The sequence below is a fragment of the Chionomys nivalis genome, chromosome 13 (assembly GCF_950005125.1).
Source record: "Chionomys nivalis chromosome 13, mChiNiv1.1, whole genome shotgun sequence".
Lineage (NCBI taxonomy): Eukaryota > Metazoa > Chordata > Mammalia > Rodentia > Cricetidae > Chionomys > Chionomys nivalis.
The window spans coordinates 66,520,815-66,545,169 of NC_080098.1; the positions used below are offsets into that span (position 1 = coordinate 66,520,815).

At 50.0% G+C, this 24,355-nt stretch overlaps 1 protein-coding gene across 10 annotated transcripts in view; it reads left to right on the plus strand.

Moving 5' to 3' along the window:
* The first annotated feature begins 794 nt into the window (after window positions 1–794).
* Sema4d (semaphorin 4D) overlaps window positions 795–24,355 on the plus strand; it is a 101,607-nt gene continuing 78,046 nt past the window's right edge. For all 10 annotated transcript variants that reach the window (XR_009058180.1, XR_009058179.1, XM_057787110.1 and 7 more), the window contains exon 1: window positions 795–996. The gene's annotated coding sequence lies outside the window, so the exon portion shown is untranslated. The remainder of the gene's footprint in view (window positions 997–24,355) is intronic.

Here is a 24,355-nt window from a genome sequence, read left to right on the forward strand (position 1 = left end):
CACAAAAGAGCACCACCTTTTGGAGCTTCTTAATGTAGGTTCTGGAGCATCAATCTCAGCAAACAGGTTAAGGATCTAGCTATGTCCCTAGCCTCTGTACCAACTACAGGAGGCCCAGAATTAGTTAGAAATGCATCTCACTGGGAGCTACATATAGGAACCCTTTGATCCACAGGAAGCTGAGAAACCTTTAGCGAAGTCAAAGTACCACAGGAGGAATGGTACCTTGCACTGAGAACCCCAAAGGGTCTGCCATAGATCACAGAGTCAAGAGCCCAGGATCTCTGGGGCCAGCCCTGGAGGAGCCAGAGTCTGAGGTGCAGGAGACTTTGGGGACCTAGAGGGACAAACTGGATCATTAAGAAACTGAAAGGAAGGAAAAGTCTCCTTTGCTGGGAATCTCCTCTTTTTTTTTTTTTTCTTCAAGAGACTGGGCTAAGGTAGGAAAAAGCCTCTGGACCAGGACCTCCAGGACTGAGAGTGGGCGAGGTGAGGGGGTGGAAGGAAAAGAGAGAGGAAAAGGAGGAAGAGGGTGTTGGGGGTAAAGAAGAAGAGGTGGTGGAAGGTGAATGGGAAAGGAAAGGAAGGGAGGGAGGGAGGGGAGAAGAGGGGGGCAGGAGAGAGAGTGGGGAAGGTGAAAACAGGGGCGGAGCGCGAGAGGGCAAGGAGGGAGGGAGAAAGGTTGGGGGTGAGAGGAGGGAGGAGGAGGAAGGGGGAGGGGCGAGGGGAGGGAAGAGACGGGAGGGGGAGGGGAGGAGGCGGGAAGGGAGGGAGAGGGGGTGGGGCCTAGGCGCTCGCCCCGCGCCCTCGGTCCCCACGCCGGCTTCCGCGCCCTCGCGTGCCGCAGCATCTCCGCGCTGCCCGGCCTCCCCGCCGCAACCTCCCCTTGCCGTGTGCCTCTGTCGTTGCTGCCACCATCGCTGCCGCCATTCTTGGCGCGGAGCTAGCCCGGCCGAGCCCAGCCGAGAGACGCCGCGGGTCGGACGCGCGCTTCAGGTAAACCACTGGGCCGGCGCGGGAGGAGCGCGCACGGGGCTGGGCAGGTGCGCGGGGCACTGGGAGCCCCTCTCGGGAAACCGAGGGAACCCAATTAGAACCCCTCCTGCGTCCTCGCAGGGCCCCCAGGAACCCTCCGAGCTTCCTCCCCAGATCCTCCCACACCGCACCGACCCGGTCTGCATTCCCACCTGGATGCCGCCAGACTCCCTCTGCATTCGCACCCGGATCCTCCGGATCCCCTCTGTTTCCCATCCGGAACCCCCAGACCCCCTCTCCATTTCCGCCGCGTCCTTCAGACCCTCTCTGCAGTCTCATCCCAGCCCGGATCCCTCCCCGGCCTCCTCTCCCTGGCTCTCGCCGGGCCCTGGCAGGCAGGTGGCTGCTCTGGAGCAGGGACGCTGGACGCGCAGCCAATCGCGATTTGGCCTGGCCCTGCGCGCTGGGACCCTCGGGTGCTTGCCCCTTTGGGCCGCGCCTGCCAGGTCAGGCCCGGTACCCCTAGCCGGGCTGCCAGCCCCGGCCTAACCGGCTTCTATTTCGGTCTCCCAGGCCTTGGCTTGGGTGCACCGGATGTGGCGCGGTGCACTCAGACAGGTGCGGCTCACAGAGCTGCCGCTGTAGGGTCGCCACCACAGAGCAGTGGGCGCTGCAAGGCTCTGGCTTCCTGGAAGATTCGGGCTGCGTTATTCAAGAACCGCCCGGCACCACAAGCTTTAGCTCGGGCTGCACCTGTTGCTGGCGCCCGGTGATTCGCAGGGGGCTGGTTCGGTTGGGGCTCTGCCAGTCATGGCGTGAAAAACAGAGCCGAGCACGTAGCTGTCCTTTTTATTTATTCGGTTTCGTCTCTCTGTGGGCGAACCGGGAGTCTTGCTTCAAATGAAGCATGTGGTGGAAAGGCCTGTCCCTACGTTCTGGGGCGTTTGCCACATGAACTTGCGCTGCTTTTGTTTTGAAAACTCACTGTTTTGAACACAGCCCAGGCCCGTGGGTGGCCAACCTCTCACTGGACCGGGGCCTGTAGCCAGCCATCTGACCCTGCTGTAGGTCTACCAGGCGCTACCCAACGGAAGTTTCTTTCCCAGGGGGGTGAAGTGACACCAGCGGCCTGTCACATCATCTGTGCCCCTGGCGTCCAACTTGTCTCCTGGCTGCCTAGGCAGGGTTATTTGGGAGTGTTTACAATGTCCCAGAAGCAGGCAGCCTTGGGCAGTGGTGGGGGAAGATCCCCATAGCGACTCTAATGGCCTGATTGTCGCTTTGACCGTTGCTGTCTGTGCACATCATGTCAGCACGATCATCCGTAGAGAAGTAAGAAGTATAGAATGATGAACGATGCTTGTATGGGCAAGGACTGTCCTTCCAGACCTTAAGACTCAGGTGTCTGGCTGGTCCGCACAGCAAGTAAAACAAAGAAACAAAAGCATGCTGCATGTACCAATTGCAACTCTGCCCAAGATCCCTTTCTTGCATGATGTTGTGAGACCCGGATCCAGGGCAAGAGCCAGAGGCTGTCTTCCTGTAATGGGCTTGCTTCAGTCTGTCTGTCCTCAGAAATGGAGCCACGACATCCCTCTGTCTGTGGACTCCAGAGACTCCTGACTGTCACATAGTCTGCCTTACAAACTCCTCCCCGGTGGCTGGAGTCAAGTGATAGCCTGTCCTTGACTGCGGGTTGAGGTGCATGGTACATGGACCATGTTGCCTCCGGGGTCTGGTGGGTCTGGGACCAGGGCAGTGTTTTGGGTGACATCATCCATCCACTTGTAGATAGTTGCTCCTCTATAGGTTGCTCTTTATGGATGGTGTCCAAAGAGGCCTACCGCACCCCAGGCATGGTTGGTGTGTGGCACAGGTCAGTGCTGTGGGAATGTGTGCTAATGGACGGCCCAATCAATAATGCATCTCAGAGATCAATGGTTTTCTCAAGCCATTTGAGGTGCTTCTGGAAGGAGCCTACCCTGGGAGGTCTGGGGACCCTGTTTCCGTTATCTTGATTCCTTTGTTACACGGGCTGAACCTGGAACCAGAGCTCCTGGCCTGGGACCTTCATTACCTACTCCAGGGCATCCCCGTTATACCTGAGTTAACTGTGCAGTGTCTTAGAAGGGAATTTGCAATTTGCTTCTTGATTGTTGTCCTTTAAAACAAACTGCTCCCTTGTATTTAGAATTTGCTGGGTTCAGAGGACTTGGAAAAGGTGCCCCCTCTGCTTCCTTCAGGCTCCCTGTCCCCTTGTCTCCTAGCTCCCAGGGAGCCTTAGCATGAACATGCTGACTGCCCAAGGTGGTCTTGGGAAAAGCAGCTGTTAGCAGTTGCCAGCAGGGGGCAGTTCCCCCTCCCTTGCTTCCTCCCTTCCTGCCTCCTTCCTACTTAGGAGGGGTCTTACTACAGGGTCTCACTGTGTATCCCAGGTTGGTCTATGACCTGGTCACCCTTTTCAGCCTCCTGAGTGCTGGGGTTACAGGTGTGGGCCACCACACCCAGTCTATTTCTCTCCGACGGTGACAATTCCAGAAGGACCACTAGATGGTGGAGGTACTGGTGAGATTGGCTGAGGCTGAGGGGAGGGTCCCTTTTGTTCCCTTGGCTAAGAGCCATTCTGAGCTTGGCAGCTGCACTCTGGGCAGCCTGTCTCTGCCATCCTAGTTGAAGACGTGGCTGTCCCTGGGTGACTCAGGGTGTGGCCCAAAGCTAGGCAGGTCAGGCAAGGGAGAGAGGTTTGCTAGACCTCAGTGTAACTCTCTTGCCCGGAGGAGATGTAGAAAGAAGTGGCAGTCTGTTAGGAGATAACCTGGTCTGTTATGAGGTGAGCTGCTGGTCCTCCCCAGAGCAGACACTAAGGACGGAGCTTTTTGGGAAGACCCCATGGCTGGTTTGCTCTTGGGAGCTTGCTTTGCAGCTGTGCCTCTCCCTGAATCACTTTGCACTTACCTGTGCAGCACCATTGCACATTTATCTGTTGCTGACACTGGCTTGGTCAGCAGCCCCACCCTATTTTAGGTTCCTGTCATTTGGTCTAAACTCTCATATACTACCCATGTGAACCCTGATCGCACTTCTCCTCTGAATGGCTTCTAGGGGGCACTTGGAGATTTCAGGCTTCCCAGAGCCTCTCACGGGAGTCCCTGTCAGAGCTAGGCAGTGAGACAGACATTTTCTGAGTGACAGTGGTATGGGGGCCATCTTTATGACCACAGTGTGGTTATTACCATGAGAGCACAGGACACTAAAGGGTGCTTGGGATCTTCCTCAGAGCAGGGGAAGAGTTACGGTGTCGGCTGGGGACAGATTAGGGTCTGGGTGAGGGTCCTGGGCTCACTACCCTTTTCTGGCCTCCATAATTAGACGTTAATAGTCGCCGAGGGCTGTGTTGATTGCTTGTGTGAAGAAGCTGCTCAAGGGTTTACTTGAAACTTCAGCCTTCGGTGCAGTGCATCGAACAGTCCTGTTTACACAAGTAGGCACTCACGCATGGAAGTTTTCTCCTATGTGTATACAAACAGCACATGTGTGTCTGTGAGGATGCTTCCCATATGTTGCATCTGTACTGGTGCAGCATCTCATGGACCGCTGCCCTCAACTAGAGGACACAGCGGAAGGCTGTGGATAGAGGGAGTATGAGGGTGGGGCCTGCCCGCATGCACGAATGTACCAATGTGCGAGTGAGTGGCAGAGTCAGCATGGAAGTCTGTGATATGTGTGTAAGGATAGCAGATTGACAGGGTAAAAGTGGAAGCCTGTGAAGGGTGTGTGTGGAGGGTATGTGAAATGTGAGGGTGTAAGAGTATGTGTGCGGGTGTGTGCAGTGGAAGTGTGAGCATGTGTGCAAACTTGTAATGCAACTGTGAATGAACACTTGTCAGGTGGAAGCTTCTTCCATCTTTTCTGTGGACCCTTTGCATTGCCAGCGTCATTGCTCTGCTGCTTGGGACCATTTTTTTTTTCTTTTTAACTGAAATGAGGGGGAGCTGAGCAGGCCTGTGGTGTGGAGTTGATCTGGTAACTGATGCGGTTAAGTAGCCAGGAGGCAAGGAGGATACCCCGTGTGGATGCTCTGGAGAAAAGGGAGGCAGACTGCACCAGTGGGGTGAAATTGGTAGTGACAGTTCTTTGGGATGCTTGGAATTGTAATTTAAGCCTTATGAATTATTTATTTCTGGAACTTTCCATTCAGTATTTTTGGACTATAATTGACTGGATAACCGAGCCTTCAGAAAGAAAAAGGTGCAGGGTGAGCTGCCCTGTTGTACTCGATATGTCTCCACTTTAACTCTGCAGTGTGGCTCTGAGATCCATACGTGATTCTTGCGGGTCAGTGCTGGGGCTTTCTGATGCTGAAGAGCGCTTCACTGGCCAGTCGTCCTGTGGTTGGTCTGCTTATCTCTTGGTGGATGTTTGGCTTGTTTCCTATTGAAAAGTTAGGGGGCTAAGACTTCACAGTGGAAGGGCAGATAACCATCAAAGCACAAGCCCCAAGATGGCATTGCTTGATCCCATTCACCGATGGCAGAAGCACGTGGAAGACACCTGGCGTCATTAGTCAGAGGAAGATACAAGCCAAGACCACAGTCTACCTCACACTGCCCTGGGGTGGCTTTGATCAAAGGGGTTAGCGGATAGCAACTGTTGGTAAGGACGCGGAAAAAGTGAGACCCAGGGACATTATTGGTTGTGGGCAAGATGGTGCTGCTGTCTGAGAAAGCAGTGTGGAGGTCTTTTGGAAAGTTAAACACAGAACAAACTCCCTGTGATCCAGCAATTCCACTTGGATCACAATTGGAAATAGGGACTAAGCAAAAACTGCGCACAGTTTATAGCACTGTTCCCAAGATGCCGGAGGTGGAAACAGCCCACCTGTCCCTCTGTGGATGAAGTGGGTAAGCCAGAAGTGGTGTGTGCACACATGGAGAGATTGGACCACCTCTGTGTGTTGTAATTGAGTTGAACCTTGGAGCACTCTAAGTGAAAGTAGCCATAGTTAAGGCAGTGTGAGTCACGATTCTTGTTTATAAAATGTCAGTACAGGCCGAGTCATAGAAACACAGCATCAGTTACCTGGGATGGGGAGGTGGAGTAGAAGTAACTGCCTGATGTTTGGGGCTTCTAGTTTTCTTTTGCTTTTTTAAGTGCTGTGGATTGACTCCCCTCCACTCCCCTTTTTCATGCTAGGCAAGCACTTTGACTACATCCCGTCTTAAGCTTTCTTTTGGAGGTAATAAACATAATAGTTAATGATAGTTGTGTGATATTATGAATGTATTTCAAGATCCTTTTAAGCCTGGAGGTGGTGCATGCCTTAATCCCAGCACCCAAGAGGCAGAGTCAGGCAGATCTCTGTGAGTTCTAGGCCAGCCTCATCTACAGAGTGAGTTCTAGGACGGGACAAGTAGGACTGTCTTAAAAAACAAAAACAAACAAAACAAAACCAAAGAAAGAAATGGAGGCAGGGAGATTGCTGTGAGCTTTGACACACCACTGCTGCTGAGGCCCATTCCTGAATGAGAGCACTGAGAACTGGAACAGTTGATTGACAGCTCAGGCGACTACAAAGCGTCTATAAGGAGGGTAGTGTATACAGTGTGGATACACTGGACAAAGGGATGTGCCCCTGCCCTGATCAGCCAGAACAGCATACAGTATAGCCTTGATGAATCATTTGTTCTGGAATTTTCCATTTAGTGTTTCTAGACTCTGGTTGAAGGTGGGTAACTGAAATTGTGGTAAGCCACAGTTAAAGAGAGAGTTCTGTATTGCTTGGTTTAGGATTTGTAGCACTCTTCATGGGGCAAATGTTTTTGTGGACTACAATATCAATTTTTTCTTCAAAGTTTGGATTTATTAGTGAGGCCATCAGAGCCTGAGGTTTTCTTCTTGGTGAGGCTTTTAATCATGAAATTGATTTCTTACTAAGATTGTCTGTTTCTGCTAGGTTGGGTTCTGATAGTTTGAATGATTTATTATGGTAAACACAGTACAGTACAGTCCACCCCGTAAAATGTTCCATCCTGGGAATTTCCATAAATGCTCCTGTGTGGTTGGAAAGAAAATGCCCTCAAAGGGAGTGGCACTATTAGAAGGTTGGAGGAAATGTGTCACTGTGGATGTGGACTTGAGGTTTCCTTTGCTCAAGCTACACTGAATGTGGCATGCAGTTCACTTCCTGTTGCCCGTGGATCAAGATGTAGGACTCTAGCACCGTATCTGCCTGCACGCTGCCGTGTCCCACCTTGATGAGAACAGACTAAACTTCTGAAGCTGTAAGCCACCCCAATTGAATGTTTTCCTCCATAAAGAACTATGTGGTCATGGTGTCTCTTCACGGCAGTAGAAACCCTAACCAAAACAGCCTGTCATGGAGTCATTGCCTGAGTTCCAGAATTCCATAAGCTGTCTTGGGCATCTTTGAAGTCAGATCACATGAGTGTTGGCAGCCAGGGTTTGTTTTCCAGGGTGTCGGGTGAGCATAACTGACAGTTTGTGGTGTGCAGTCTGTCTTTTGTCACTCCTGCACTGACCTCAGCACTGACTAGGGCGATCAGGTCCCTGTGTAAAAAGGACCAGCGTGACGGCTCACTGAGTAAAAGCACTTGCCACACAAGCTCGATGACCTGAGTTCCATCCCCGGAACCCAAGGGGGAAGGAGAATTGACTCCTGCTCTTCCTTGACCTCCACATGTTCACCATAGCACGCGCACACAGACACAAACACACACAGACACACATACACATGCAGACACATACACAGACACATACACACAGAGATATACAGATACACAGACACACACACACAGAGATATACAGATACACACAGACATGCAGACACACACACACATACACACAGAGATACACAGATACATACAGACATACGCAGACACACATACACACACATAGACATACATACGTAAGCAGACACACACATACACAGAGATATACAGATACATACAGACATACACACAGACACATACACACAGAGATATACAGATACACACAGACACACAGACACATACACAAAGAGATATACAGGCACATGGCAGACACACACAGACACATACATACAGAGATATACAGACACATGCAGACACAAACACACAGATATAAAGACACACAAACACACAAACACACAGAAATAAACAAATAGTTTTTTTTTTTTTTTTTTTTTTTGTGCATCCTAGCATTGACTTGTAAAGGTGGGATCAATGCAAGAATAATCCTGTGGTTCCTGGTGGCTTTTGTGAGTAACACATCCTGTGCTTTTTTGGCCCATTATATGGGGTCCCCAACTCACCTGTAACCCTGGCCCAGCTCTCGTACCCTTTACAGCTGAAGGCATTGGAAACAGACACCATAGGAAACTTACTCTTGAGGGGGTCTCTCAGCCAGGAAGTACAGAAACTGAGATTTTGGCTGGGACGTGTGACTTGAGGCCCTATGTGCAAACATCCACCTTTGTTTTGAGACAGGGTCTCTCGCTGACCTTGCCAATTTAGACCAATTTAGACCAGGTTGACGGCCAGCAAGCCTGAGGGGTCTATCTGGATCCACCTCAAGCACTTGCCATGCCCAGCTTTTACATGGATTCTAGGGGCTGAACTCCGGTGTTTGTGTTCACAAGGTAAACACTTTCCCAACCATCTCCCCAGCCCTCTCCGTTGCATTTTATTTAAAAAAAAAAAATGTTTTCACCCAGTGTTGAAAAACACTGCCTTCACCTGACTTGTGGGCAGGTTCTGCATAGAGTTAGCATGAACGCTCTGGGTGCACTCTCAGCACGCGTACCCTGGGTACAGTTCTCTGGTTTCTCCAGTGACCAATCAAGCTCCTTCATCTTCGTTTTCTCCATGTCTGGCTCATCTTTGGGCTCTCAGGTGCTTCAGACACCCAGAGCCTCCAGCAGTGTCTGAGCTTTGCAGACTTGGGCTTGGACCGCACTCCAGAAACTGGGTCACAGCAAAGCAGGCGGAATTGGATCTCTGCTTGTGTTTGAAAACCCAGGGCAGCCAGCGGCTTGGGTTTCAAGTGCGGAATCTGGAGAAATCACCAGCTCCCTCCTGCTGCCCCTGTGAGCCCCTAGCTTTGTCTGTCGTGTCTGGCAAGGAAAAGATCATCCATCCCCAGGGTGCTGTGAGGCTGGCTTGCTTTCCCCCAGCTGGGCCCAACCAGGGAGGTGGTCAGAGCCAATCTTTAAAGTAGATACCCATCTCGGAAGAGCCAGTGGGGAGTCACAGATTCCCATTTATATACAAGTAACCGCTCGTGACTCCGTGAGCTGGCGGGCATGGATTGGATTTCAGCCGGAAGAAACTGTCATGTAAAATGAGCAGAGTCTTTTCTGCCCAGAGCTTGGGAGGCGCGGCACAGACATCTCACTGTGAAAATGATAGGGACTCGGGCTGGGGAGATAGCTCAGTTAGCAGAAAGACTTGAGTTTGATCCCCAGAACCTACATTAAAAAAAAAAAAATTCTCCGGAGGAACTGTGGCTGTAGGTGGCCCTGGGGCTTGCTAGCCAGCTTAGCCTGATAGAAAAGTCCCTGGCCCCGGTGAGATGCTTTGTTTCAAGAAACAGTCTGAACAGTCTGAACAGACGGCTCAGCAGGTAAAGTACTTACTACCAAGACCAATGACCTGAATTCCATCCCTAGAATCCACATGATAGAAGGAGAGAACCAACTTCCAAAATATATCCTCTTACTTCTACACGGTGAAACATAAATAAGTTGTAGTATAAATTTTTCATTAAAAGATGGATGGAGACTGAGGAATGACACCCAAGGTTGACCTTTAAACCCCCTCTCTGCCCCAGCGCATGCACACACACACACACACACACACACATGAAAATGTTGGGGCGCAGAGGACTTGGGTGTATGCGCTCCTCTGTTTCAGGGGGAGCCAACAGAAATTCTCTTTCCGTCTCCAGAGTAAATGCTGATATCACCAGGTTATTTCTGCCTCGGTCTTGTGTCTGGAAGACTCTTCTGAAGCATTTTGCCACACTTACGTTATAGCTGCCAAAGCTGGAGAGAGGCTTTCCATTCTCTAGCCTGGGGGCTGTGCTCCCTGGTGTCACCCTCACCCCTGCAGTGGGCTGAGGACACAGGGCATGACTGCTGCCACACAAGGCATTTCGTAGTGTCTTTTACCGTGGGTCCTGAGTGGAGAGGGGACTGCGTCACAGGTGAGCGGCGATGCTGGGGATCAGGTCTTCCAGGGGCAGAGGGGTGACAGGCATTTGCTCTTGCATCTGGCTTTTCACATGGGTGCGGGGCGTCTGAACTGGGTCCTCAGGCTTGGGCTTCAAGCCCTTTACCAAACGAGCCGTCTCTCCAGTTTGTCACATAAAAGAAACTGCTTTTTCAGAGCTGCCGTGGGGGGCAGATTTCATGGTCAAGACCTTGGCCCTGTGGTTGTCCTCTGCCTGCAGAGTCACTGGGTGTGGCCGGTCCTCAGCTCTCCTTTGTATACTCATCGCAGGGGAGCGGCAAGCACCAGGCACGTATCGCCTGCAAGCAGTGATGCTTGTTGATCACTGTGACTGTCAAACTCACGGGAGATGTGGTCCCTGACCTGGGAGGGGTCACTTGATTCTTGCTGATTCCTCAAGCATGATGAAGCTGCCACTGAACCTTTAGGTTCTTGTAGCTTTTTTACGAGCTCCTGAATGTGTATCAAAGTGATGCCTGTCCTACTTCCTGTCCCATCTTACCAGGCAAGAGAGAGCCCTTGCTGCTCTTGCCAGGGACCAGAGTTCTGTTCCTTACACCCCACACTGGGTGGCTCACACCCACCTGTAACTCCAGCTCCAGGGTGTCTGACACCCTCTTCTGACTTTTGAAGGCGCCCACACTCCATGTGCACATACCCACACAATACACATAATTCATTAAAAACTGAAAATAAAATCTTAGGAAAAAAAAGGAACAGGACAGCAGTAGGAAGTGGAAACTCTGTTGCTGATGTCTGTGTCACCCTCTGCTCATTGTCCCTTCTCCTCCTCTACACCCAGATGTTTGTAGAATTTTACTCCCACAGCGCAGCCAGTATCACTGGGCCAATATTGCTGCGCACGAACACAGCCTGATGTGAGATAATCAGATCCCAGGTGACTACTGCCAGCCCCTGGACCCTTCTAATATCTGGGTTCGTTTGGGCTAGCATCACTGTATACGGTTTTGGAGGTTAGGTCTTCCTGTGTAATCCAAACTAGCCTTGAATGCACAGTCTCCTGCTTCTGCCTCCAGAGAGCTGGGATCACCAGTGCGTGTCTCCGTGCCTTGCTGTGTATTTCAGATCGTGTGGTGTGCTCCCAAATGTGTCCACAGGGCATCTGTCTGTCTGTCTCGTTTAGCTGAGTACACAGAGAGCTTTTTCTCACCTTGCTATCTCATATAAGTTGGGATCCCTAACCCAAAAATCTAAAGTACCCCAACTTCTGAAACTTAGTGTCAGCATGACAGCATAGGCAGAACATTCCACAGAGTATAAAACCCAAAGATGTGATGGGGTTCAGCTGCATTGTGGAAGTCACCCTCAGGCTGTGTGCTTAGAGTGCGGTTTTGTGTTCAGACATGGTTCCATCTCGGTTCCATCCGCAAGATAATCTCATTAAGGACATGCAGTATTTCCCAGTAGAAAGACTATCTCAAACTTGAAGCAAGCCCCAAACGTGCACTCGTGTGTGCGTGCATGTGTTTGCGTGTGTGCATGTGTGTGTGTAAGCCCGAGTCAGCCTCAGTTTTCTCTCCTCATCCACCTGGAGTTTTGAGCTTCATGAGTCTTCGTAATCCTCTCCCCTAGGGAAAGATCTTTTCAGTCGGTGAGGGTGAGGTGACCACACGGCACAGCTGCTGCCACTTACGTCCATCTCTGGCCTGGCCTTGCCCGGTATCTTAGTCTCTTCCTGTTGGGTTAAAATGCTCCAGCAAAAGCAACTTAAAAGAGAATGGGTTTATTTTAGCTTACAGATCAAGGTATAGTTCATTATGGCGATTTGAAAGCAAGGCGGGAGAGCTTCAGGCAGCTGGTCCCACCGTATCCCGAGTCAGAACAGGGAGTGACGGCTGCTTGATCGCGGCTTCATTCACTGCCTCCCTCTTATACAGTGCAGGGAATGCCCCCCGCCCTCCCCATGGAGGTGGTCTTTCCTACCTCAATTAATGTAATCCAGACAGCCCCCACCGTCATGCCATAGACTGTCTTCTCTGTCTGGTCAAGCTGACAGCACTGACCATCTCACTTCAGGGTTCTTGATTCTGAAGCAGTTTCTGCTCTTTCACACAGTGGCCAGTGTGGTGGTGTGGGACGGAGGTGCAAGAGGAGCCTTCGTGACTGAGACCAAAGTAGAGGCAGTGGCTCCCCAGGGAGAGGAAAAGGTGTCATGGTGGGTGGCAGGTGCTGTGATGCCGAGGCTGAGTGGGTGCATGGGGTGTGAACACACAGAAGACCCTCCGCAGGTTGCGGGGAAAGTGACTAATTTCACATCATGCTACATGTTGTTTTTGCCTGTGTATTGGGACCTCTCTGGACACTGACCTCAAAGGCTGTGTGCTCTTTCCTTTAAGAGTCTCTTGTGACCACTGTGACAGAATATCCCAGCTGAAGGGTTGTAATATTGGTTTTTGCTTTTCCTAGTTCAGCAGGCAGGGGCAAGGTGTGAGCAGGGCAGCCAGCTGTCCTGTCTGCCATTGTCATGTGGCCTCAGACAGCACTGGCTGATGAGTAAGTCACTGCAGTCTGTTCCTTATCACGTGGCCACCTCTTCTGTGTCTCTTTTTGTGTATAATAAGGATACTTGTCTGGCCCTAAGAGACCATTTAAGATCTTTGCGATCTGAGGAACATCTGCAAAGACCCTTTGGGCAAGTAAAGTCGCATCCATATGGGATGGTGAGCCTGTCAGCCTCCTGCAGCAGGAGAAAAGGTGAGTGGCTCACTCGCTGGGACTGGACGTAGGCGGGTGACCTGGGAGGTGGGGACAGGGGCTTGGCACAGGAGCTGGCGGGCAGTCACCCACCCTGGGATTCCTTCCAGTGGAGCTTTATCTGCAGGAAAATGGAAACCACAGCTCCTCTGCACGAGTGGGAAACTGTGGAAACAAAAGAGTGGCGGAGCCTCGAAGTTGGGGGAAACAGGAAGGGAGTCTTCTGTCTGCTGGGTCAGCTCCTCTCGCTGTCGAGGGGTCTCTGCAGAGGTCCTCGTGGAATCGCCAGTGTGAACAGGAAGCCAGGGGTGCTGACTCACTTTTCCTTTATTTTAATGGCCTTTTTATTGTTTCAAAAAGGGAGAAAGAAAGCAAAGAGTTTCCTCCCCGATCTGGGTCCTTGCCATTAACAGCTTGCTTTTCTGACATTTTTCCCCTTTTGCTACCGTTCTCAGGCATGAGCGTGTGCTCCGGATGCACAGGCGCGCACACACATCCCCAGATCGACCCTCTGGTCAAACTTTAGCAGTTTCTGCTTTCTTTGCTCACTGCTATGCTGTAGATGTGCGTGTTCTGTGCCGTGCTGGGCAGCTGCATCCAGTCCTCGGAGAGCCACGGGCTCCTGTGTTGCATGCACCCCACATCTGTTGGCTCTTGGTGGGGGTGTCTGTCCAATCTGCTGCCTCCTTGACTTTTTCTTGGTGCGTTTTGCTTTTTAGGCATTACTCAGCTTGGGTGGCTGCCCTCATGATATGGAGTGGCTCCTGAGAATGGTAGAGGCCCCTAAGGTGGCTTCTGTGGTATAGGGAGTATTTGGGGGCCTGCCTGATTGTGAGCATGAGTATGCATGTGTGTGTATCAATGTGTGCATGTGTATGCATGTGGGTACCTGCTTCCGTGTGTGTGAACATGTGCACATGTTTGTGGACCAGTGTGTGCATGTGCATGCGAGTATGCGTGCATCCATGTGAACACCTATTTGCACATGTACACCCTAGTATGTGAATGCATGTGGGTGTACAGAAGGCTGAAGTCTGCATTCTGGAAGCTTTCCTATATTTAACAGACTTTTCGTTGGGAGGCTCACAGAAGTCATTTTCTAGAAGTCTGTTGTTGGCCTGGAGCTAAAATCCACCCTCCCTGTTCTCTGGGGCCACTGGCCTAATAGAGTGATGGAGGATACAGGAGCATTCCGCAGGATACCACAGACTGATGTGAGTTTCTCTTGGACCAGCTATTCAGCTCTCTTGTCCCTGGTCACATTGGCTGAGTGTCCGGCCAGATGCTGTGGATGTAGATTGCTCCCAACCATTTCCTCTCCTGTGGGACTGTCCTCTCTGCTCATGGGGACTTCCCTACATAGTCAGGTTCTGCTCTAAAGTGGGCCCACAGTCTTGGGGGCCTGGGCTCCTGGACCTGGGTAGGCCTTAGGGGACAGGTGAATGTCCTACCTCCGTCATGTAGGGAGCTTGCTCAAGGTGAACAAGAAGAGGGAATTGGCCTGTCCCAGGAGCAGACAGAGCACCACATTCATCTCTTAGGCCACCAGACCACTAAGGCATGGAGGAAGGTTGGTGTCTGCCTGTGGCGGGGTCACCTTCTGGAATCCTGTAGGCTGAGCCTCACACTTTATTTGCTTCAGTCTGTCTCAGTCTCTTCATTCCTGTCACTTTAGCCTGATGTTTAGGGGTCCACAGCTGCTTCCAGTAACGAGTAACTCCTTGTGTGCCACTTTGAGGGACATTTGGTTCTTCCCAAGATGTGGCTTTGTTTTCCTGACCCCATGCTACGGCTTCAAGGCCCCAGAAGCATTCATCAGAAAGCCACTGGACTTGGCTATTTTGTTTCCTTTTTCTGGGGAAAATGTTTATGTAGGTTGCGGTTCTTCCTCCCTGTTGGGAGCTGCTGAAGTTCGCCTCCCTGCTCCTGGCATGCTGGTATCTGACCTTTGTACTGGATGGTTCATCCAACCATAAGTAATCCCTTCTAAACAGAGAGAGCCTGGTGTGCTGGCATCTGAGAGGCTTGGAGAGGAGCTGCCAGGAGAACAGCGGGCTGGGAGCAGAGTGCTGCGTGGAGGGTGCCAGGACTGACTGGTGGGGGAGGGGCTCTGCCTCCTTTCCCAGCAGGCCTGGCTCAGGGGAAGAGTAGTTAGATGATAATGAATGAGCCAACGAGTGGGTGGAGCCAGCCATGAGGGCTGGCGATGGAGGGCCCTGTGTTTATCAGAGTGGAGAGGGGGCTCCTGGGCCTCAGTAGCAGGGCTGTGAACAGGTGACTCACAACACCAGGCTTTTGCTCATAGACTGGAGTCAGTGTGTGTCCCCGAGTCCTTCCCGAGCCAGGCTCACAGACAGTGTCACAAGAACCTTGGGGTCTAGAAGGCCTGTCTTCCCCAGGCATCTTAGGGTACAGGCCTCATGGTTGCCTGTTTCCCAGTCTTTGGGGTTTCCTGCCAAACCTCAATTTAGCTGTTTCTAGGAAGCCAGGTCTTTCCGGGTAGCCTGGGGTTGAGGTTTGTGGCTAGCCTGAAGTTCTGAGAAGCTGGAAGGACCACTGGGGACATCCTGCATCTTGTTCCAAGGGTTTCTGTGGATGCACCTAGTGACAGTGGGGTGTTAGTGTGACAGAATCAGTCACTGCCCACAGTGCCCCATCCTCAGGTCCTGAAGCAAGGGCTACCATTTTGGACCTGCTGACTGGTCCTTTGAACTGCAGGACCCCATCTTTGACTCACAACCAGAATTCCCAGCTTTAACCTAGGCTTAGCTTCTCACTGAGGGAAGATTAATTTACCCACAAGCATGGACAATCCCATCCCACCATTGTCAAGGGTCAGGAGAGGCCCAAAAGCCATGACTTGACCATACACATGCCTGAGCCTTTGCTCTGGGAATCGTCCAACTCAAAGATACCAAGTGTAGCCACTTAAGGAAGCCGTATAGGGTTTCTGAAGCTCCTTGGCTTCCATGGACAGCTTGAGTGTGTCTGATCTTGAAAAAAGAAAAGCTGTTTGAAATGTGGTTTATGGAGCTCATTTACTAGATTGTTCCATTCCTGTCTACAGAGGAAGATGGCTGATGACCAGGGCCATGGAAGAACAGGTCTGTTTATGTTTATGCGTCCTGTGTAATCTTGCAGATGCTCTTGTTTGGATTAAGATGTAAGTGATTTCCTAACCCAACCTCAGACACTCATTTGAAGCAAAGGTTCCTCAGGCTGACATGCCTGCCAGTGCAGAGTGGCGATGCTTAAGGCCGAGTTTATCCCCAATGTTTATTGGTTCCAGGTGTCTGAAGCTGCACTTTGCAGCTGGACTTCGTTGCAGTGAGCTTTCTTGGCAATGGGGGTGGGAGGAAGGAAGCAACTTGTGTACAGGACCTTGTGCCCATGTATCAATAGTGTGGCTGGAGCCATTGGGACAGAGGCTATCTTCCCATCCCTGTGAAGTCATAAGTAATTACTGTGGGTGTGAGGACCTGTCTTTTGTCTCTCTTCTGGGCGGTTCCCAGAAGGACCTGAGTGAGAGGATCGGGGTCTGACTTTTTCTTCCTCCTCCTCTGTGTGTGTATATCTGTGTATGTTGTGCATGTGTGTATGTGTGTTCATGTGCATGTGTGTGTGTATGTTGTGCGTGCGTGTGTGTGCGTGTGCATGTGGAGGCCTGAGGTTGATTGAGGCATCATTCTGGATTGCTCTTCCACCTTCCTTGTTGAGGCAAGGTCTCTCAACCAGACTCTTGTTTCTGGGGATCCCATCTCTGCCTTCTGAAGCTGGAATTATGAATGGGCTTCCATGCCCAACCAGCATTTACATGGTTCTGGGGATCCAAACTCCAGGCTTCATGCATGTACAGCAAGCTTTAGTCCCGTCTGTTGGCCCCTGGGTCTGACTTGTGTAACCAGAAGGTGGGCTTATGCTCTCTGCGTTCATTTCTTTATAAGATCACCGTCAGCTCAAGATGGATTACTGTCGCCTCCACTTCCTGCAGGGCATCTGGGGAAGAGTCCACTGGGTGGATGGCTGAACCCATGGCAGTACTGAACTGTATACATACAGACCTACAGCAGAGTTTAAGTATAAGTTAGGCACAGTAAGAGTTGAATAGCAAGCTTGTCTGGGGTGCACATCTGCAGTACCAGCTACCACGGAGGATGAGATGGGAGGATGGCCATTCCGGGGCCTGCCTAGGCAACTTGATGACTCTCTATAAAAATGTAAAAGGGCTCTGATACGAGTGCGCGTGTGCTTCACTAGCTCACAATCTCTCTTAGACACACACACACACACACACTTGGGAAAATCTCACCGTACCATAGATCTGAGCAATCTTAGTCTGTCTTATTTCTTTCCTTAGGTTGAAAACACACAGCCTTTCTCTTAAAAGAAGCACTTCCTGGGGCTTCTCTTTGTAGATCCAAATCCCCACAGCCCCCTCCTCTTGTGCACTAGAGTCATTAGTAAATCAGATAGGGGTTACTGGAATTCAAGCCCTGTGCCGCTGAGGCAGCCAGCCTGATGACGGAGACAGCTGTTGAGTGATGCGTGCGTGGATAACATCCACACGGTGGATACACTGTGCTAGAGGATGGCTTAGCCCATCAGGATGGGGCAAGGTCACGAAAGACTTCGCTCATGCTACAAAGAGCAGCATGCAGTCACAAACTTAGAACAAGTCCTGTGGATATTTTTGGACCATGATTTATGGTAGGTAACTGAAACTGGAAGATTAAGCTTTGGGTGACAGGGCTATTGTGTGGCCAAGAATGTGAGCTGCACACCCAGGCCCAGAATGTGTTCTATTACACTCTTGGTTGCCTTTTGCTCTGGAAAGTAAAGGATATGATTTCTTGAAATTCTAAAGGAGTAGATGGGTTGTCCTGAGGTCTCCATTTAATCAGCAATTACAGGATTCAAAATCTGCAAGTCTGGGAATCTGAGTTCAATTCTCAGAACCCACACATCTGTAATCCCAGCACTTCTATGACAAGATGGACTATGGAGACCAAGGAATTGCTGGCAAGCTTCTTGGAGTTACATAGTGGGAGAGGAACAACTGAAGAGGCTCTGCCCCAAGAGGTAAAGGGGGAGACCTCCTCGTGGCAGCGGTGGTAGGTGTGTGTCCCCTTGATAATGAATAAGCTGAAACTGTGGAGCCATAGAGGGGGATACCTGATGCTGACCTGTGTCTCCACACATGTGCATATGGGCATGAGTACACACACAGACAGGTGCATGTACCACACACACACACACACACACACACACACAAACTTTTTCATTAGAAAAGATCCATTTGTAATGTAAGATTTTATTAGTTTATTTATATAAATTTATTTCCAAGGGCATCAAATTGTTTTGTCCTAGTGATATTCACAGCATCAAAAATAAATAAAATTTTAAGACATGTCAATCAAATAAGTGCAGTCACTTTATTCTTTTTCCTTGTTTTCCTTTCTTTTTGAGATGAATAAGCAGGAATTGATTGTTTTGCTCTCAAGGTAGTGTCAGCCTTGTCGTTTTTCTCCCTATTTCTAGAAGAGGTGATATAGACTGCTGTTAGTTCCTTCTTTCTTTTATGTTAGATAGACTTTTTTTTTCCAGTGTCTGTTTCTGAGGGTTTTAATTATGTTCAATTTTCTTCATGTTTACAGTATTGATGAGACTGTATCTTGGGTGAGTTTGGGTTGTTTGTAGGTATTAAAGAATTGGATGTGTTCTTCCAAGCCAGGCATTTCTTGTTTCTAGCTCTGGCGTCTGTGGGGTCTGTGGCGGTGACTCCTCTTTTGGCTGATGGTGAGCACTGGGCAGTTGTTCACACATTGTAGACTCAGGATCTAGTGCGGTTATCACTTGCCTCATCCCAGGGGCCCATCTCCTTGGTCTCCTCAGGGACTCAGTGGTGTGTGCTAGGACGAACACCAAGGCTCTGCAGCCCTGGTGGCAGGTGGTGCCAGGACTAACCAATTAATGCACAGTACCCCAGTGACCTGTGCATCTTCATTGTCTCCAGAAGGGCCAGCCTGCTACCTGGAAGCAGTCCCCCAGGGGACTTCATATACAACAAGAGGAAACTTGTAGGCGAGAATGAGGATGAGATTGTCCCTCCTCTGTGAGCACTCTCCAGGTGACTGTTCCAACATACAGACTCATTTATGCTTTGTCTGTTCCACAAAGGCTGCTTGTTAGCCTGCTCGGAAGCCCAGACAAGCCTGCCAAGCGGAGTGAGGCAGGAGAGGAAGTCAGAGAATCGTAGGGCTGGGACTTAGACTCTGGGTCAAAACTGAAAAAGAATAGTCAAAACTGCTTACAGAAATAGTGCTTGCCCTCTTATGGACATCTCAAACAAGGATATTAAAAACAGCAAGAGGGGCTGGAGGTGTGGCTCAGGTGGTAGTGCTTGACTCACAAGCACCAGGCGCTGGGTTTAATCCCCAGCACTGTGTGGAATGGGTGTGGTGGTGCACACCTGTCTGTCATCCCAGTACTCTGGAGGTGAAGGCCTGAAGACTGAAGTTCACAGTCACCTTCCACTGTGTAGTGAGTGTGAGACCATTCTGTCTTAAGCAACGACAACAAAACAAGCAGCTCTGTTTCCTCAGACCCGAAAGCTTGCAGCCTTGTGTGTGCCCGTGTCAGCAGGCTTCATTCACTCTGCACATAAGCAGCACACGACAGTTCCATTCACAAAAGAAAATGCTTGACATTTCTGAAATAAGTAAACTAGCTCATACACTTAAGTTTGAAACTTAGCGTAGGAACTAGAGCGATGGCTCAGCAGTTAAGAGCACTGGCTGTTTTTTCAGAGGACCCAAGTTCTATTCCCAACACCCACATGGTGGCTCACAACTTTCTGTAACTCCAGTTCCAGGGGATCCAGTGCCCTCTTCTGGCCTCCTCAGGTACTAGACTTGCACATGGCATACACACACACACACACACAAAGTAATAAAATAGCTTTTAAAAGTTTAGCTTAAACTTCAAATCTTGTTGTAAATTATATTCTTTGAGCAGTGCAATTTAGCTACGACATTTGTGTATATGTGTTATATGCATATGTACACCATACATACATATATTATGTATAAATACATATATATCCATACATATATATTATGTATAAATACACACACACACACACACATATATATATATATATTATGTCTAAACATTGCAAAGATACTTGTGTGGCTCCAAGTACCAGCTCAACTCTGGCTCATATGCTATGCCTTATCTCTAGTTAATACATTTGTGGACTCTCTTAATGTATGACTCACCCTGAGATTCTTTTTTGCCGTGTTAGTCCAGGAGGTCCCGAGGGTGAGCCTCAGGCTCCTCAGGCAGCCCAGCCTGTGTCTCCACAGCACCTCTGTCTTTTGTTTCTGCTGAGTGAAGATGATGGACTGTCCTTCTGAAGGGCATGTTGTTCCCATTTGCCTTGTTTGGATGATGGAAGCTGTAGATTGTGGTTCTTACCCTGTCCTGATACACTGGAGCATCTTAGGTGAGGGAAAAGGTTCCTCCCTACCCCCTTTTTAGTAATTCCTCAGGCAAGTCATTTTGCTTCATTTAATTAAAAAAAATCTGTGTCATGCTGGTCTTTCGAACGGGAGAATGACTTTTAAGGAATAAAAAGAGAGAAGGTTGGGGCTAGAAAGACAGCTCCATGATTAAGTGCACTGGCTGCTCTTGCAGAGGACTGGGGTTAGGTCTCCAGCACCCACATGGCAGTTCCCAGGCATCTGATTCCTCATGACCACTATGGACTCTTGCATGAACATAGTGCACAGACTTGCACATAAAATAAGTATCTTTAAAAAAGAGAGAGAGGAAGTTTTTGAAAATGGAGAGGGCTTGGAAGTCCCCTCCACAAAAGGACACATGGGACTGTGAGGGCCCCAGGCTATGACAGGGCACTGAATGGAGGTAAAGCTGGTTTATGGGACAAGTAGGTCAAGCACAGTGGCTGTCCTGGCCTGTGTTGTACCAAGAGTGGTCTCTGTAGCTGCTGTGCTTTGCTGTTCAGCCTCAGGCTGTCATCGGCCTTCTGCATCTGTCTGCTGCCCCTTTAAATTGTGGCTTTGCAGGTGTGTGACATGGCGTCCACCTGCTGACAGCTCACGGCTGCTAGAAGACTAACCTCCACTGTGATCTCGTCTAGAGTAGGCTCTCTAGGGACCGTGTCTTCCCTTCTTTCATAAGGAACCCGTGGAAACAGAATCCAGAGTAGTCCCAAAACGTAGCCATGTATACAGATACATCGTGTACGGGCATTTTATGTTAAAATAGTGGTGGCCCAGACTCTGAAGAGATGTCTGAGTCACTGGTTAAAGATCTTGCTGTGTAAGTGTGAGAACCTGGGTCTGGATCCCCAGGACCCAAGTAAATTCCCATTGAGCTGGTGGCCTCACTGCTCTACCCTTGGAAGGTGGAGATGGGATCCATACAGCAAGCTGCCTAGGGAGTGCTATATTGATGAGTTCTGGGTTTGATTGAGAGCCCTTGCCTCCGTGAGAGTGATTGACGATGATTTCCAACCTAAACCTTTGGCTTCCACATGCATAAGCACATGCTTTCAAAGCACACACATACACACACACACACACACACACATGCGCGCACGCACACACACGGAAAATGAAAGAGTAAAGGACATGAAAGTCAGTATCTCTACCAGGTGACTTGCACCAGTGTGTACAGTTATCCATCTGTGTCTGAGGGGATGAAATGGGTCCTAGAACCATCCACAGAATTCAAAGATGCCCCAATGTTTTCATACGATGGTGCGTGTGGTGCTTACACACAACAATCAGCATCCGCCCGTACATCAGTCACCTAAATTCCTCACCCTTCTGAGATCATGTATGCGCCATGTCAGTGGGAGTATGGAAGGGGAAGTGACAGGCAAAGACTGTGTCTGCAGAGCTTCAGTTTCTGAATGTTCATGAGTCTGAACTGTAGGCTGAGCCATCATCTAGTAGATAGCACAGTGCTTCTTCTTGTCTTTCTGGGCTCTGGGCTATCTCTGAGTCACCTTGATTCTGCAGAGTTGGGTAGTTAGGGTATGGTGATACTGGAGTAGGGTGTGGTACTGGGGACATGTACTCAGGCCTGGTGGCCAGGAAGGAGGCAGAGGTGGTGCCGTTACAAATGCTGCCGGGGTTCCGCTTATGGAAACTTCAGCCCCCGCAACCCTGGGGAACCCCAGCTAACCTTCATGTGCAGGCTAAGAGCTGGGAAGATTAATTCACTTTCCATCCAGGAGTCTGGTGACCTTTTAGTTTCTGCTCTGACGGCTCGTGAAAGAGTAACAAGGCCCTTCTAGAGCCTGTCCCCCAGAGCTTTGGACTTCAAAACCTCCGGTTATACAGTAACAGGAGTGCTTGGAAGGGAGCTGCATCCTCCTAGAAGGTTCTGTAACTCACGTCTACTTCACATTTGTGCTCAGGATGTGACCACACATGTGGATGCCCGGCCCTCATTCTCACCATGTTTACCGGCATTGCATGCTGGGTCCTGACGGCAGACAGAGGGCAGTGGGAGGGGCTTGGGGATGTCCATGCTGACAAGACATCTCAAGCACAGCTGGTGCTGCCAGGTTGGGTCCCACCTTACTAGCATACACTCTAGGCAGTGGTGACCCTCACTGAGGTACTGAGTGGGCTCACGGGTACTTACACACACGTGTGCTCGCGTGATCTTTCGAGTGTTAGTGTATCTGAACATTTGTACATCTCTAGCAGAAGCTGTTATAGGTGTGATGCCAGGGCATCAGCCTGAGACTTCCTGCAGCCCTGTGGTAGCTCAGGGAAGGGAAGGCCCTGGGTGGCCCTGACCTGTTTCCCCACCCCAGGCCTTTAGAGTTGTTTTGTCAGCCCTAAAGAGAATCTAGATTGGCAGAAATGAAAATAAACTTGTTATCAGTGAGGTGAACTCAGCTGATTTTCCTAGTTTTTTTGTTTGTATTAGGAAGTGTGTGTTTGTGCACACGTGCACACTTGCAGGTGCAGGTACATGTGTGTTTGCACGTGCACACAAAGACCAGACCAGAACCTTGACTTATTCTTCAGGTGTCTCCTACTTTTTTTTTAAGGCCTCTCACTGGCCTGCTCTTGCTGGTTCATCAGTGAGACGGCAGGGTTCTCCTGACTCTGGCCGTCCCTCCAGTGCTGGCTTTAAAAGCATGCATGACTAGCCCGGCTTTTTTCACATGGGTTCTGGGGGGTTGAACTCAGGTCCTCAAGCTTGCAAGACAAGCGCTTTACCAACTGAGCCATCTCTCAACCCCTGAATCAGGAAGTGGTTTTGAACTTCCTGCTCACCCACTGGCACATGTCTCTGACACTGTGACACAGGCCGGGGAGCCCCACAGCCGTGTGGGGCACTGTTAAAAGTCAGGCTCATGACCTCCTAGAAGAGCTCCACTCTCCTGTGATTCTCAGGTCTTCGGTTCTTGCTGTCATGGGCCTGGTTGGTTCCTCACCCCTGTTTTCCCTGCGCACCCACTTCCTCTGCCTCCCCAGAAATGCAGGGGCCACTCGCAACTGTCCCTTCATTCATAGATTCCCCCCAAACTATCCCCCTGTACCTCCAGAACCCCAGTATTCTGTTCCCTCTTTTCTTCTAGCCTCAGGCTTTGGAATAAGTAATGTTTAAGTGGATGTGAGATCGAGGGGCTCCTGACTGTGTGCAGAACCGTAAGTCAGAGACCACTGATGCCAACACAGACATCTGTGGATGTACAAATGGCTCCTGCATAGTGGAGAGGCAACCGATGCCCTCCCATGGGAAGAGCCCATCTGTGTCCATCGGGAATTCATCCCAATATCCTTTTATTTCCTATAGCTTTCTGTTGTTGAGATGAAATTCATATAAAGGGATGATGTACAGAGACATTCTGGCACTGTGTTCTGCAGCTTGGGAATTATTGAAGCCCCCCAGAACTTCCCCTCCTAACCAAACCGGTTTAATGAACTGCTAGAAAGAGTTACTACACTTCATTTCAGCCTTCTGGAATTTGTTTAGTAATTCTTTGTCATTCAGGAAATAGTTTGGCCCCAGGACCATCTTGTGATACTTATGATGTCTAGGACACCCCAGTTTTCACCACTAGGCTGTTCTGCCAGGAGTGAATAAAACCTATTGGAAATTTATTCTGGCACTCTTGGTATGGTGACAAGCTATCCTCAAGGGTGCTAGATCATTCTTGCCCCTGCTTAGTTGCTATATAACACCTTTTGAGGACTGGGGGCCCCAGTATTTTTTGATTTGTACAAATTCAAATAAAAAAAAACAAGGCTCTGAAGTATGAAGCTTGGTGGCAGATGGCTTAGCGTGCTGAAGAGACCAGGAATCATCTCCTGCACTGCAAGGAAGGTAAACAAAACCCAAAACCAAACAGAGGCTTAGTAGGCAGTGGGAGAGGGTGGAGGTCCTGA